The sequence below is a fragment of the Physella acuta genome, unplaced genomic scaffold, assembly GCF_028476545.2.
Source record: "Physella acuta isolate Inbredline_101_S28 unplaced genomic scaffold, ASM2847654v3 ptg001057l, whole genome shotgun sequence".
Lineage (NCBI taxonomy): Eukaryota > Metazoa > Mollusca > Gastropoda > Physidae > Physella > Physella acuta.
Window position 1 is genome coordinate 552501 of NW_026732574.1, and position 14465 is coordinate 566965.

Here is a 14465-nt window from a genome sequence, read left to right on the forward strand (position 1 = left end):
AGGCTCCTGGAGTACTAAAGGCTCCCGGAGTACTAAAGGCTCCCGGAGTACTAAAGGCTCCTGGAGTACTAAAGGCTCCCGGAGTACTAAAGGCTCCCGGAGTACTAAAGGCTCCTGGAGTAAAGTTATATGCTACGGCTTCTGGGAACCTTAAGTCTAATGGTTGCTATAAAAAAAACGGAACCCAAGGATTATGCTAATTTTATCCATGACATAGAAAGGGCAAGAAATACTTCTTTCTAGGTAAAACAAACTAAACGCATAAACATTGAATTAAAAAAACAACATAAAAACGAATTGTAGATAAACCAATGATCGATTTTCTCTTTCATCACACATCCTTATCCCATCTAACCAAATCACACATCTGTATCTTTATCCCATCTAACCAAACCACACATCTGTATATTCATCCCACCTAATCAAACCACACATCTGTATCTTTATCCCATCTAACCAAATCACACATCTGTATCTTTATCCCATCTAACCAAACCACACATACCATCTTTATCCCATCTAAACCACACATCACCCCCCCCCCCCCCCCACAATACTTAACACTGACATCCAATTTCCCTCTATGCAAAAAACAAAGCTATTAACCACCCGCTTTACGACATGGGTAGATAAAATCAGGACAGGAAACGGACAAGCTAAACATATACATAAATCGTTGGAAATCAAATCTGCCATAACTCGCCGCATCCATTTACAAGTCATGTGACCGGAAAAAAGTTAACTGAAGAATTTGTCCAGCGTCTGAAATGATCTTGACGGGAAGTCACGTGATTTAAAAAATGTTCCTTATGTGGTTACATATCATCGTCACAGTTTGTAGCACATGTACTTTACAGCTGATGGCATGATTCCCCACACAACTTCTACCCACACAACTGCTACCCACACAATTGCTACCCACACAATTGCTACCCACACAACTGCTACCCACACAACTGCTACCCACACAACTGCTCCCCACACAACTGCTCCCCACACAACTGCTCCCCACACAACTGCTCCCCACACAACTGCTACCCACACAACTACTACCCACACAACTGCTACCCACACAGCTGCTACCCACACAACTGCTACCCACACAACTGCTCCCCACACAACTGCTCCCCACACAACTGCTCCCCACACAACTGCTCCCCACACAACTGCTACCCACACAACTACTACCCACACAACTGCTACCCACACAGCTGCTACCCACACAACTGCTACCCACACAACTGCTACTCCACAACTGCTACCCACACAACTTCTACTCCACAACTGCTACCCACACAACGAATACCCACACAACTGCTACCCACACAACTGCTACCCACACAACTGCTCCACACAACGAATACCCACACAACTGCTACCCACACAACTGCTACCCACACAACTGCTACCCACACAACTGCTACCCACACAACGAATACCCACACAACTGCTACCCACACAACTGCTACCCACACAACTGCTACCCACACAACGAATACCCACACAACTGCTACCCACACAATACCCCACAACTGCTACCCACACAATACCCCACAACTGCTACCCACACAACTGCTACCCACACAACTGCTACCCACACAACTGCTCCATACAACTGCTACCCACACAACTGCTACCCACACAACTGCTACCCACACAACTGCTACTCCACAACTGCTACCCACACAACTTCTACTCCACAACTGCTACCCACATAACGAATACCCACACAACTGCTACCCACACAACTGCTACTCCACAACTGCTACCCACACAACTTCTACTCCACAACTGCTACCCACACAACTGCTACCCACACAGCTGCTCCACACAACGAATACCCACACAACTGCTACCCACACAACTGCTACCCACACAACTGCTACCCACACAACTGCTACCCACACAACTGCTACCCACACAACTGCTACCCACACAACTGCTACCCACACAACTGCTACCCACACAACGAATACCCACACAACGAATACCCACACAACTGCTACCCACACAACGAATACCCACACAACTGCTACCCACACAACTGCTCCATACAACTGCTACCAACACAACTGCTACCCACACAACTGCTACCCACACAACTGCTACTCCACAACTGCTACCCACACAACTTCTACTCCACAACTGCTACCCACATAACGAATACCCACACAACTGCTACCCACACAACTGCTACCCACACAACTGCTACCCACACAACTGCTACCCACACAACTGCTACCCACACAACTGCTCCATACAACTGCTACCCACACAACTGCTACCCACACAACTGCTACCCACACAACTGCTACTCCACAACTGCTACCCACACAACTTCTACTCCACAACTGCTACCCACATAACGAATACCCACACAACTGCTACCCACACAACTGCTACCCACACAACTGCTCCACACAACGAATACCCACACAACTGCTACCCACACAACTGCTACCCACACAACTGCTACCCACACAACTGCTACCCACACAACTGCTACCCACACAACGAATACCCACACAACTGCTACCCACACAACGAATACCCACACAACTGCTACCCACACAACGAATACCCACACAACTGCTACCCACACAATACCCCACAACTGCTACCCACACAATACCCCACAACTGCTACCCACACAACTGCTACCCACACAACTGCTACCCACACAACTGCTACCCACACAACTGCTCCATACAACTGCTACCCACACAACTGCTACCCACACAACTGCTACCCACACAACTGCTACCCACACAACTGCTACCCACACAACTGCTACCCACACAACAGCTACCCACACAACGAATACCCACACAACTGCTACCCACACAACTGCTACCCACACAACTGCTACCCACACAACTGCTCCATACAACTGCTACCCACACAACTGCTACCCACACAACTGCTACCCACACAACTTCTACCCCACAACTGCTACCCACACAACTGCTACCCACACAACTTCTACCCCACAACTGCTACCCACACAACTTCTACCCCACAACTGCTACCCACACAACAAAATACCCTCACGTCTGCCAGGCCACACACCCCCACATACAACTGCTGTCCCACACAACTGCTCCCACACAAAACCTACCCAGAAGTCTTTGAATTTCAGGAAGAATTTTTCGGTTCCACTGTCATGGTGGCCACGGTCATCCAAGTGACGTCACGCTAAAATAAAAACAACAACAGGCTAAGTTGAGTTGTCTGGTTTTATAAATATAAACAACAGGCTCAGTTGAATGGACTGGTTTTATAAATAAAAACAACAGGCTAAGTTGAGTTGTCTGGTTTTATAAATAAAAACAACAACAGCTCAGTTGAGTTGTCTGGTTTTATAAATATAAACAACAGGCTCAGTTGAATTGACTGGTTTTATAAATATAAACAGGCTCAGTTGAATAGACTGGTTTTATAAATAAAAACAACAGCTCAGTTGAATTGACTGGTTTTATAAATATAAACAACAGGCTACGTTGAATTGACTGGTTTTATAAATAAAAACAGGCTGAGTTGAATTGACTGGTTTTATAAATAAAAACAACAGGCTCAGATGAATTGACTGGATTTATAAATAAAAACAGGCTCAGTTGAATTGACTGGTTTTATAAATAAAAACAACAGCTCAGTTGAATTGACTGGTTTTATAAATATAAACAGGCTCAGTTGAATTGACTGGATTTATAAATAAAAACAGGCTCAGTCGAATTGACTGGATTTATAAATAAAACAACAGGCTCAGTTGAATTGACTGGTTTTATAAATAAAAACAACAGGCTCAGTTGAATTGACTGGATTTATAAATAAAAACAGGCTCAGTTGAATTGACTGGTTTTATAAATAAAAACAACAGCTCAGTTGAATTGACTGGTTTTATAAATATAAACAGGCTCAGTTGAATTGACTGGATTTATAAATAAAAACAGGCTCAGTCGAATTGACTGGATTTATAAATAAAACAACAGGCTCAGTTGAATTGACTGGTTTTATAAATAAAATACAACAGGCTTAGTTGAATTGACTGGATTTATAAATAAAAACAGGCTCAGTTGAATTGACTGGTTTTATAAATAAAATACAACAGGCTTAGTTGAATTGACTGGATTTATAAATAAAAACAACAGCTCAGTTGAATTGACTGGTTTTATAAATATAAGTAAAGAACCCCAATCCTGCCACTGCAATAGGATGTTAAGACCACACAATTTGAATCAAGCCCTAAAGTAAAGGACATAAGAACTCCAACCAAAGACCGGAGTTCGCGAAACAGATCAAGTGTTATTTGATTAGCACAATCAGCACATTTTTAAAAACCGTCCACCATCTTTAAAAACCAGAATGGACAGCTTTAAGCCAGCAACCAGCCCGATAGATATGATAGCCTAAGCGTAACCTTGCGACAGATAACGCTGATAATACCGGGTCTCACAACCTGTACAAGATTTCAGAGAAACATTTTGAGGAACGCGTGACGTATCTGCAACTACTTGATGGGGGCCCAGACAAACTAGACAGCTGTTGTGTGGGGTACCACTGTGGAGGGGTGCGCTCAGTAAAGGGGAGGGGGGGGGGGCAACTTCGGGTGGGGGGGGAGCGGAAACAGTCGCCAGATGGGGACAGCCACAAAGGGGGGGGTGGGGGTGGGGGGGGGATCGGTGGAAACAACCACAAATAAAACGATGTTAACAAGACGACCGCAATAAGACGTCCCTTAATTAGACGAAGACGTCCCTGAGTAAGACGTCCACGAGTAAGACGTCCACGAGTAAGACGTCCACGAGTAAGACGTCCACGAGTAAGACGTCCACGAGTAAGACGTCTCTTCTTCTTTCTTCTTCTTCGTTCTTAATTTTAGTGCTGGAAGGGATCCCCTCCAACACAATTAAGCGTTACGTGTCAACTAGTTATGCACGATTGAGGCCATTGACTCCGATTTCAGCCTGCTTTTCTTTTTGGATTTGCAACCATAGCCTTTGTCCAGCCAAGAACAAACTACAAGGCAGGAGTTGTTTGATTTTGGAGTTGTCTCTCTTAGAAGGCTGTCCCCAGCTAACGAGCCTCATCTGCCCGAGGGTTCGAACTCGAGACTTTTCGGTTTAAGACGTCCGTGTGCAAGACGTCCCTTAGTATGACGTCCCTGAGTAAGACATCCCTCATTAAGACGTCCCTGAGTAGGACGTCCCTGAACTAGACGTCCCAGAGTTAGACGTCCCAGAGTTAGGCGTCCCAGAGTTAGACGTCCCTTATTAAGACGTCCCTCATTAAGACGTCCCAGAGTTAGACTCCCTTATTAAGACGTCCCTCATTAAGACGTCCCTCATTAAGACGTCCCAGAGTTAGACGTCCCAGAGTTAGACGTCCCTCATTAAGACGTCCCTCCTTAAGACGTCCTTCATTGAGCCGTTCTAGAGTTAGACGTCCCAGAGTTAGACGTCCCTCATTTAGACGTCCTAGAGTTAGACTTCCCAGATTTAGACGTGCCTCATTATGACGTCTCTGAGTAGGACGTTCCTCATTAAGACGTCATTGAGTAAGACGTCCCAGTGTAACGACAACAGAAACCCAAACAAAATCCCACTAACGACCAAAGCAACTTGGTTAGACTGTAACAAGACAATCAGATTTATCAACGACAGTTTCGTGCGTGCAGACTGCCGCATCTAACGCCCCCACCCCCTCCACCCCACGCACCCATCCATTTGAACGTCACTCAGACAGTCCTTGGTCGATTAACTACCTAATCGTCCTAAGTACTGCCCCCCCCCCCCCCCCCCACTTAACTCACATGAAGTTTTCATAATCTGAACAACTCTACTTAAAAATGTCAAGTTTTTAACGATTTTTTTCATAATCTGAACAACTCTACTTAAATATGTCAAGTTTTTAACGATGTTTTCATAATCTGAACAACTCAACTTGTAAATGTCAAGTTTTTAACGATGTTTTTACAAAGAGCTAAAACTTGACATGACGAATGTATTACAAATAAAATGTTTGTGTTAAAATTAGACCTGCATACGTCACAGAAAAATATTCCAGAGCAATCCACTCAATGAACAACATCAATCCTGGGTTGTTCTTTAATCCTTGTTTTTTTATGTGTTGTTTGTTTGTTGGAAGTGTATGTTCCTTATGAATATAAAACCTTCAAATACCCACACATCACAATCCAGTTTACTGCATTTTAAAATAAAAATTTTTGTAGATTAATGAACACAATTTTTATTTTACATCATTACTAATTTACAATATTAAACGTTAAAACTCTGCCGTTGGTTTAATTTAAGCCCTGGGTTTCTGTCAAACATTTTTTTGCGAAAGGGGAGGGGGAGGGGGGTGGGGTGGGGGAGGACTAAAAATTCACGAAGGGGGGGGGGCGCTTTTCCTATTTCGTCCAGAAGAGGTGTTGGGAGGGAGGCACTTTGTAGGGGGGTATTATAAGGTATATATATTTCCTATTTCTTCTTCTTCTATTGCGCCCCCTCCTGGAAGAAATGCCTGACAAATCACGGAGCAAGAGTAGCATTCCCCACAAATTAAAAGGAAATTAATCAAAATAATGTAACCTACCCTTAACCTAGCTAGTTACAAATAACTCCGATATCAGCGGCGAAAAGTGAATGAGACGTAAACAACATACGGGTACTTTAGCGAGAGGTCGCTGCATCACGTCCACTGATTTGAGTTATCTCAGCCGAACAGCTGATCTTGTTCACACTGTAGCACTTGGTCATGTTATCACAGGAGATAGGGGGAAGTCAGCTGTAGGTAGATACTGTCAGTTGTAGGTAGATACTGTCAGCTGTAGGTAGATACTGTCAGCTGTAGGTAGATACTGTCAGCTGTAGGTAGATACTGTCAGCTGTAGGTAGATACTGTCAGCTGTAGGTAGATACTGTCAGCTGTAGGTAAATACTGTCAGCTGTAGGTAGGTCAGCTGTAGGTAGATACTGTCAGCTGTAGGTAGATACTGTCAGCTGTAGGTAGATACTGTCAGCTGTAGGTAGATACTGTCAGCTGTAGATGCTGTAAGCTGTAGGTAGATACTGTCAGCTGTAGGTAGATACTGTCAGCTGTAGGTAGATACTGTCAGCTGTAGGTAGATACTGTCAGCTGTAGGTAGATACTGTCAGCTGTAGATAGATACTGTCAGCTGTAGGTAGATACTGTCAGCTGTAGGTAGATACTGTCAGCTGTAGGTAGATACTGTCAGCTGTAGGTAGGTCAGCTGTAGGTAGATACTGTCAGCTGTAGGTAGATACTGTCAGCTGTAGGTAGATACTGTCAGCTGTAGGTAGATACTGTCAGCTGTAGATGCTGTAAGCTGTAGGTAGATACTGTCAGCTGTAGGTAGATACTGTCAGCTGTAGGTAGATACTGTCAGCTGTATGTAGATACTGTCAGCTGTAGGTAGATACTGTCAGCTGTAGATAGATACTGTCAGCTGTAGGTAGATACTGTCAGCTGTAGGTAGATACTGTCAGCTGTAGGTAGATACTGTCAGCTGTAGGTAGATACTGTCAGCTGTAGGTAGATACTGTCAGCTGTAGGTAGATACTGTCAGCTGTAGGTAGTAGATACTGTCAGCTGTAGGTAGATACTGTCAGCTGTAGGTAGATATTGTCAGCTGTAGGTAGATACTGTCAGCTGTAGGTAGATATTGTCAGCTGTAGGTAGATACTGTCAGCTGTAGGTAGTAGATACTGTCAGCTGTAGGTAGATACTGTCAGTTGTAGGTAGATACTGTCAGCTGTAGGTAGATACTGTCAGCTGTAGGTAGATATTGTCAGCTGTAGGTAGATACTGTCAGCTGTCCACAGTAATAGCAAGCGTGTCAGTAGTTTATAACCACGGTCAGCGTTTCTTTCAGTCTATTTCACCGGGGAGCAGATTGAAGGGGGATGGTAGACTTTGAACTTTCTGGGAGGAGGGGGGCGGCGGACTAAAAAAGTATATATTTTCTTTAAAATTATGTTTCGTTGGGGGGGGGGCATGTGGGGTACGGCGGTAGACGTGCGCCTCCCCCCACCACCCAAGAGATGCCCGACAGAAACCCTGACAACAGGGTATGTTGCCATATAAACTATAAGAAAACCAACATGTCACGTACTGAGTATCAGAAGTTTGAAGAACGAACGGGGACCCAATAAGGGAAACAACACACACTCAACTGGAACACCCACAACTACACACAAACTACACACAAACTACACACAAACTACACACAAATTACACACAAACTACACACTAACTACACATAAACTACACACTAACTACACACTAACTACACACAAACTACACACAAACTACCCAAACCCCCAGCTTCATGACACGGCAACGTTGATATAAGGGCGACAATTCTTAAGAAAAATAAATCTAACTTTACAAAAGTCGCGATCAGTACCAATATCGACAACGAGGTATTGCTATGAGTATCGGGATAGAGATTAATTCTACGATATACTAATTAAACATGTTAATATATGTATATATTACAAACACACATACACATGTACTACACAACAAGTCCAAAATATGTGTATGGGACATTGGGAATTACCGATGTTAAACACGCGAGCTGTAAAAAAAATGTGTAAGTTAAATTATACCTCACACGCTTCAAGTACCTCCACTTTAGACTGTAATCGTAGTACAAAAATCTTAATCTCTACACACAAACGCGACAGACTGGACTATAAAAGTGGGGATTTTTAAAAACCATCACCAAAAACTGTCAGACCAACGGTACAACAAATAAATCTAGGTCATACAAACTTTAAGAACTTTGAAACCACATGTCATTAACTTCATGATACTTAATTAGCAAGGTAATTAGCAATATAAACCAACACACTGAGTTGAAACAAAAGTCGGGTTACTCAAGTTCAAAGGTTTATAAGGTCGGATTTTAAATAAAGCATAAATTCAATAAGACATGATGACTTCTTTCAATTAATTAATTAATACATAATTAGGCGGTATGTCATTTGTTGAATACTTCTAACGAGGTAGGCAAGACACATCGATTACAAGGTGTCTGGTGTCTTCATAGTGTCTGGAGTGGCATAATCTCAATGATTATTACAGACAGCTTAATCATAGTGATTATTACATACAGCTTAATCTTAATGATTATTACAGACAGCAGAATCTCAATGATTATTACATACAGCTTAATCATAATGATTATTACATACAGCTTAATCTTAATGATTATTAAAGACAGCAGAATCTCAATGATTATTACATACAGCAGAATCTCAATGATTATTACATACAGCTTAATCATAATGATTATTACAGACAGCATAATCTCAATGATTATCACAGACAGCAGAATCTCAATGATTATTACAGACAGCTTAATCATAATGATTTAGATTATTACAGACAGCATAATCTCAATGCTAACCCGAAAGTCTCGAGTTCGCACCTCGGGCTTTGACTCACGATATGGAAAGTAGAGGCGGTTGGGCATAGGGGATGTCCACAATATCTTTTATATGCTGGGCTCAGTGAAGCGTTGAAAGGGTACTTTAAGACACATAATCGCAATGACAACTATATACAAAGATGCTTGTGACAAGTATTTCCAACACAGAGTAAAGCATAACTATCACTTGATACAGACACAGGGTAAAGCATGACTATCACTAGATAAAGCACGAGGTAAAAGCATGACTCTAACACGGGAATAAGTGACATATTTACACTGGGTGAAGCATGACTCTAACAACTGGGTAAAGCATGACTCTAACATCTGGGTAAAGCATGACTCTATCAATGGATAAAGTAGTATAGTTCCAGCACTGGATAAAGTAGAATAATTCTAGCACGGGATATTATAACAGAACATCTCGTGGTCAAGGATGCCTCAAGCAGCGGTACTTTTTATGTGGCTAAGGTCATGCTAGGTTTGGGCTTTAGATAATTAACCATTAAATTGAAGTTAATCGCTTCTACTATGTTTCTTTCTTGATATATATATATATATATATATATATATATATATATATATATATATATATATATATATATATATATATAATGCATTTCAAATATTCAGAAATAAAATACGTACGTCTGTATCCAGTACTAGCAGTCTAAAATTCTCACCATGAATACAGCGGTACAAAAAATCCCTCCACCGCAAAGACGCAACGCCTCGATACGGTCAAACAAATTTACGAGCGGCGTAATTTACTACACAGTTCAAGCACTATAATAACAAATCCTGGGCAGATTTAAAAGCGTAGTAAAACAAAGCCGCGTGAACCAGATTATAGTGAGATAGGGATGCAAATCATGAGAGATAAAGTTCAGATGAAATCTGAACAAACAGCGATGGAGGTCAAACTAGCACCTACATAAGGTTATCTAAGGGAACACTGACAGCCAATCAGAAGACCGCTAGAGAGACACGTGACATGGGGGATCGTAGGAGACCATCAATGTTAGATTACAAACAACAACCATCACAATCATCAGACATTATACCGCAATCACCACTAGACTACCGCAATCACCACTAGACTACCACCAATATTATACCGCAATAACCATCAGAATACCACCAACATTATACCTCCATCACCACTAAACTACCACAAATATTATAACACCACAACGTATTAATGACCACCAACATTATACCACAATAATCATCAGAATGCCACCAACATTATATCAACACCACCACCGTCATGGCTACCATTCAACAATATACCACCATCATCACCACCAGCATTAGACAACCATCAACATTATATTATTATCATCAACCTACCATCAACATTATACCAACATTATTAGACTGCCATCTATTTACCATTACCACCATAAGACTACTATCGCTACCACCTTTAGACTACCACCAATATAAGACCACCAAGTTAGACCAGAAAAAAGACACACAAAACAAAACTTGTAAAGAAACGACTGAATGTAATATTGGTGTGTAGCTTAGTCAAGACACAGGCACTAGCCTGTGTCTTAGTTGCCGTGACCTAGACCACAATTACAACAGACATCTTGTTAGTCAACGGCGAGATAACATAACCAGTGAGGGGTGGGGGTGGGGGTGGAGATGAAAATGTGACAGTAGTAACGGACAGAAAGAAACTATTATACGGGATGTCACAGTGTGACAATATCACAGTGTAACAGCGTGACAGTATCACAGTGTCATTATCACAGTGACATTATCACAGTGACAGTATCACAGTGTCACAGTATCACAGTGTGACAGTATCACAGCGTGACAGTATGACAGTGTGACAGTATCACAGTGTGACAGTGTGACAGTATCAAAGTGTGACAATGTGACAGTATCAAAATGTGACAGTATCACAATGTGACAGTATCAAAGTGTGACACAGTGTGACAGTATCACAGTGTGACAGTATCACAGTGTGACAGTATCGCAGTAGCAAAATGTGACAGTATCACAGTGTGACAGTATCACAGTGTGACAGTATCACAGTGTGACAGTATCACAGTGTAACAGTATCACAGTGTGACAGTATCACAGTGACAGTATCACAGTGTGACAGTATCACAGTGTGACAGTATCACAGCGTGACAGTATGACAGTGTGACAGTATCACAGTGTGACAGTGTGACAGTATCAAAGTGTGACAATGTGACAGTATCAAAATGTGACAGTATCACAATGTGACAGTATCAAAGTGTGACACAGTGTGACAGTATCACAGTGTGACAGTATCACAGTGTGACAGTATCACAGTATCAAAATGTGACAGTATCACAGTGTGACAGTATCACAGTGTGACAGTATCACAGTGTGACAGTATCACAGTGTAACAGTATCACAGTGTGACAGTATCACAGTGACAGTATCACAGTGTGACAGTGTGACAGTATCACAGTGACAGTATCACAGTATCACAGTGTGACAGTATCACAGTGTGACAGTATCACAATGTGACAGTGTGACAGTATCACAGTGTGACACAGTGTGACAGTATCACAGCGTGACAGTATCACAGCGTGACAGTATCACAGTGTGACAGTGTCACAGCGTGACAGTATCACAGTGTGACAGTATCACAATGTGACAGTGTGACAGTATCACAGTGTGACACAGTGTGACAGTGTCACAGCGTGACAGTGTCACAGTGTGACAGTATCACAGTGTGACAGTATCACAGTGACAGTATCACAGTGTGACAGTATCACAGTGTGACAGTATCACAGTGACAGTATCACAGCGTGACAGTATCACAGTGTGACAGTATCACAGTGTGACAGTATCACGGCCAGGGACAGGCGTGATGTTAGGTGTGACCAATAGATTGAGTGTGGTGACCACCGAAGTAACTTCTCCTTTGTTTTTATTTGCCATGTTGGGACACCCAACACAAGTATTATGTGTCAAAATGTTATGCGTCACATGGGCCCTTGACTTTGATTCAGCCTGCTTTTCTTTCTGAATTAACTTTCATAGCCTTAGTTCAACCAAGAACAAACTTCAAGGCCACATTTGTTTGATTTTGGAATTGTCTCTCCTAGATGGGTTGCTGTCCCCAGTTATCGAGCTTCATCTGCCCGGGGACCCTAGGGTTCCAACTCGAAACCCGACCCCAGATGAGGTAACACAAGTGGTGACCAAGGAAATTATGAGGGTGGTGATTACTGAGGTAACAAAAGTGGTGACCAATAGCTTGAGATGAACCCAGGTTGGTGACTAGGGTGAGACAAAGCTAAGTGGTGACCAAAAGGTCAAGCAGTCACCAGAGCTGCAGCTGTGACCTGGGAGATGACCTGTTTGACCTGACCATGACCTACCTCACCGTGACCTCTGATAACATGACCACACCAGAACAATGGTAGCATCACGTGACCACTTGACCAATCAGCGGGTCGGACCATCTCTCCACTTCAACATGACCTAACTGGCAAGTACTAAGTGGTCAGATTTCACGACTAGTTCATTATCTGTGGTGTACTTACAATCTTGGGGCCATTGACTAACGACAAGGGACTGAAAGGGTGTGGGGTATTTGAAGTTATGTGAAAATAAGTGAAGAGTGGGGGAGGAGGGGGGGGGGTGCTTAGAAACTGAGAGGACACATTTTCAGATTTTAAAATGTTGAGTTATGCCCGTATTTATTTTTTAACAATGATCGATCTTCGAGCTCAGTAAACATTTCACAAAGAAAACAGTTTCTGGGCGTTAGTAGGATATAAAGGTGCGAGGTCAGTTTTGGAGGGTTGGGTTTGGCTTTTCCTTACGTAGTGTGACGGTAGTTTTAAAAAGGGTGTCGTTTATGGACACACCTTGTGTTATGGACTTTAACATCTGATACGATTAAAACATCTAAATTTAGAACTAAATATAAATTAATATAATTACCTACAAATACATAAAAATTAGTTTAAAAATTAAAAAAAAACTTTTAAAACCTTTACCAAAGAAGCACACCACACACAGTAAATCCACAATAAGAAAAGATCAACCAAACACATGAAGCATGAAAGTGGCGCCAACACGGAAAAACCATAACCAATATTCTATTTTTAGCTACGGTAACTCCCGAAATTGTCTATTAAACGGCACACACGATTCTGGAACTTTCTATTTCAAGTAGAAAAAAAAAAACACAGTTACCAGCACATAAGGTCTATACTAAACACAGCAGGCCAACTAATGGCGAGTAAGTATCACGTGATGACTTAATTGCCGTCTGCTACACCAGAACCCACACAGCAGTGACCGTCAACGGTTGACACGAGTGAAGCAAAGAGACGCAGCACGGCTGGCTAGAGAAACACAATTAGACTTAATTAATTAATTAGTCCACGTTATTGAACTCATTCTACTCGCCTTGTCTTGATTAAATGTTTAATTTACATCTAGTCAACAAATTCGCCGAATGACAACAATTCGCTATAAAAACTAACCAACCCATGCCTGTCGACCCCTACAGTCACATGTCTATGAATCATTGCTTTCGATTGGCTTTTTTTTTACGCGTACACCCAAGAAGTGCTATATCAAAGTTCAAGTTTCGTATAGCGACTTACTTGAAGAAGTATGTTCATGATATCTAGACGGTTGGTGCTGTGACGTCATGCCACGTGACGGAAGGGGTACTTGTAAAACTAGGACGCACGTGCAGATTGGTGGTGGCAGCGGGTGAGTAGAATACCACAGGAAAAATCAAATATGTGAAAACCACAGTTAAAACCACGGTACAATCCAGTACTTGAAAACCACAGAAAAAAATCAAATATGTGAAAACCACAATTAAAACCACAGTATAATTCAATACATGAAAACCACAGGAAAATAAAATGTGTGAAAACACCGAAAAATAAAATGTGTCAAAACCACAGGAAAATATAACATGTGAAAGACGTTAATCCTCCGAACGAAACATGTCGTATTAAATCTACCAAAGTCTTCATCAACAATAAAA

General features: G+C 42.1%; 1 protein-coding gene across 3 annotated transcripts in view; it reads right to left on the reverse strand.

Annotated features, from left to right (window-relative positions):
- The window catches only part of LOC131955142 (monocarboxylate transporter 12-B), a 59961-nt gene that overhangs the window by 11778 nt on the left and 33718 nt on the right, over positions 1-14465 (reverse strand). For 2 of the 3 annotated variants that reach the window (XM_059319130.1, XM_059319132.1), the window contains exon 2: positions 3119-3195. The gene's annotated coding sequence lies outside the window, so the exon portion shown is untranslated. Of the gene's footprint in view, positions 1-3118; positions 3196-10105; positions 10325-14465 lie in introns of those variants that run through there. The other variant, XM_059319131.1, reaches the window with a different exon arrangement.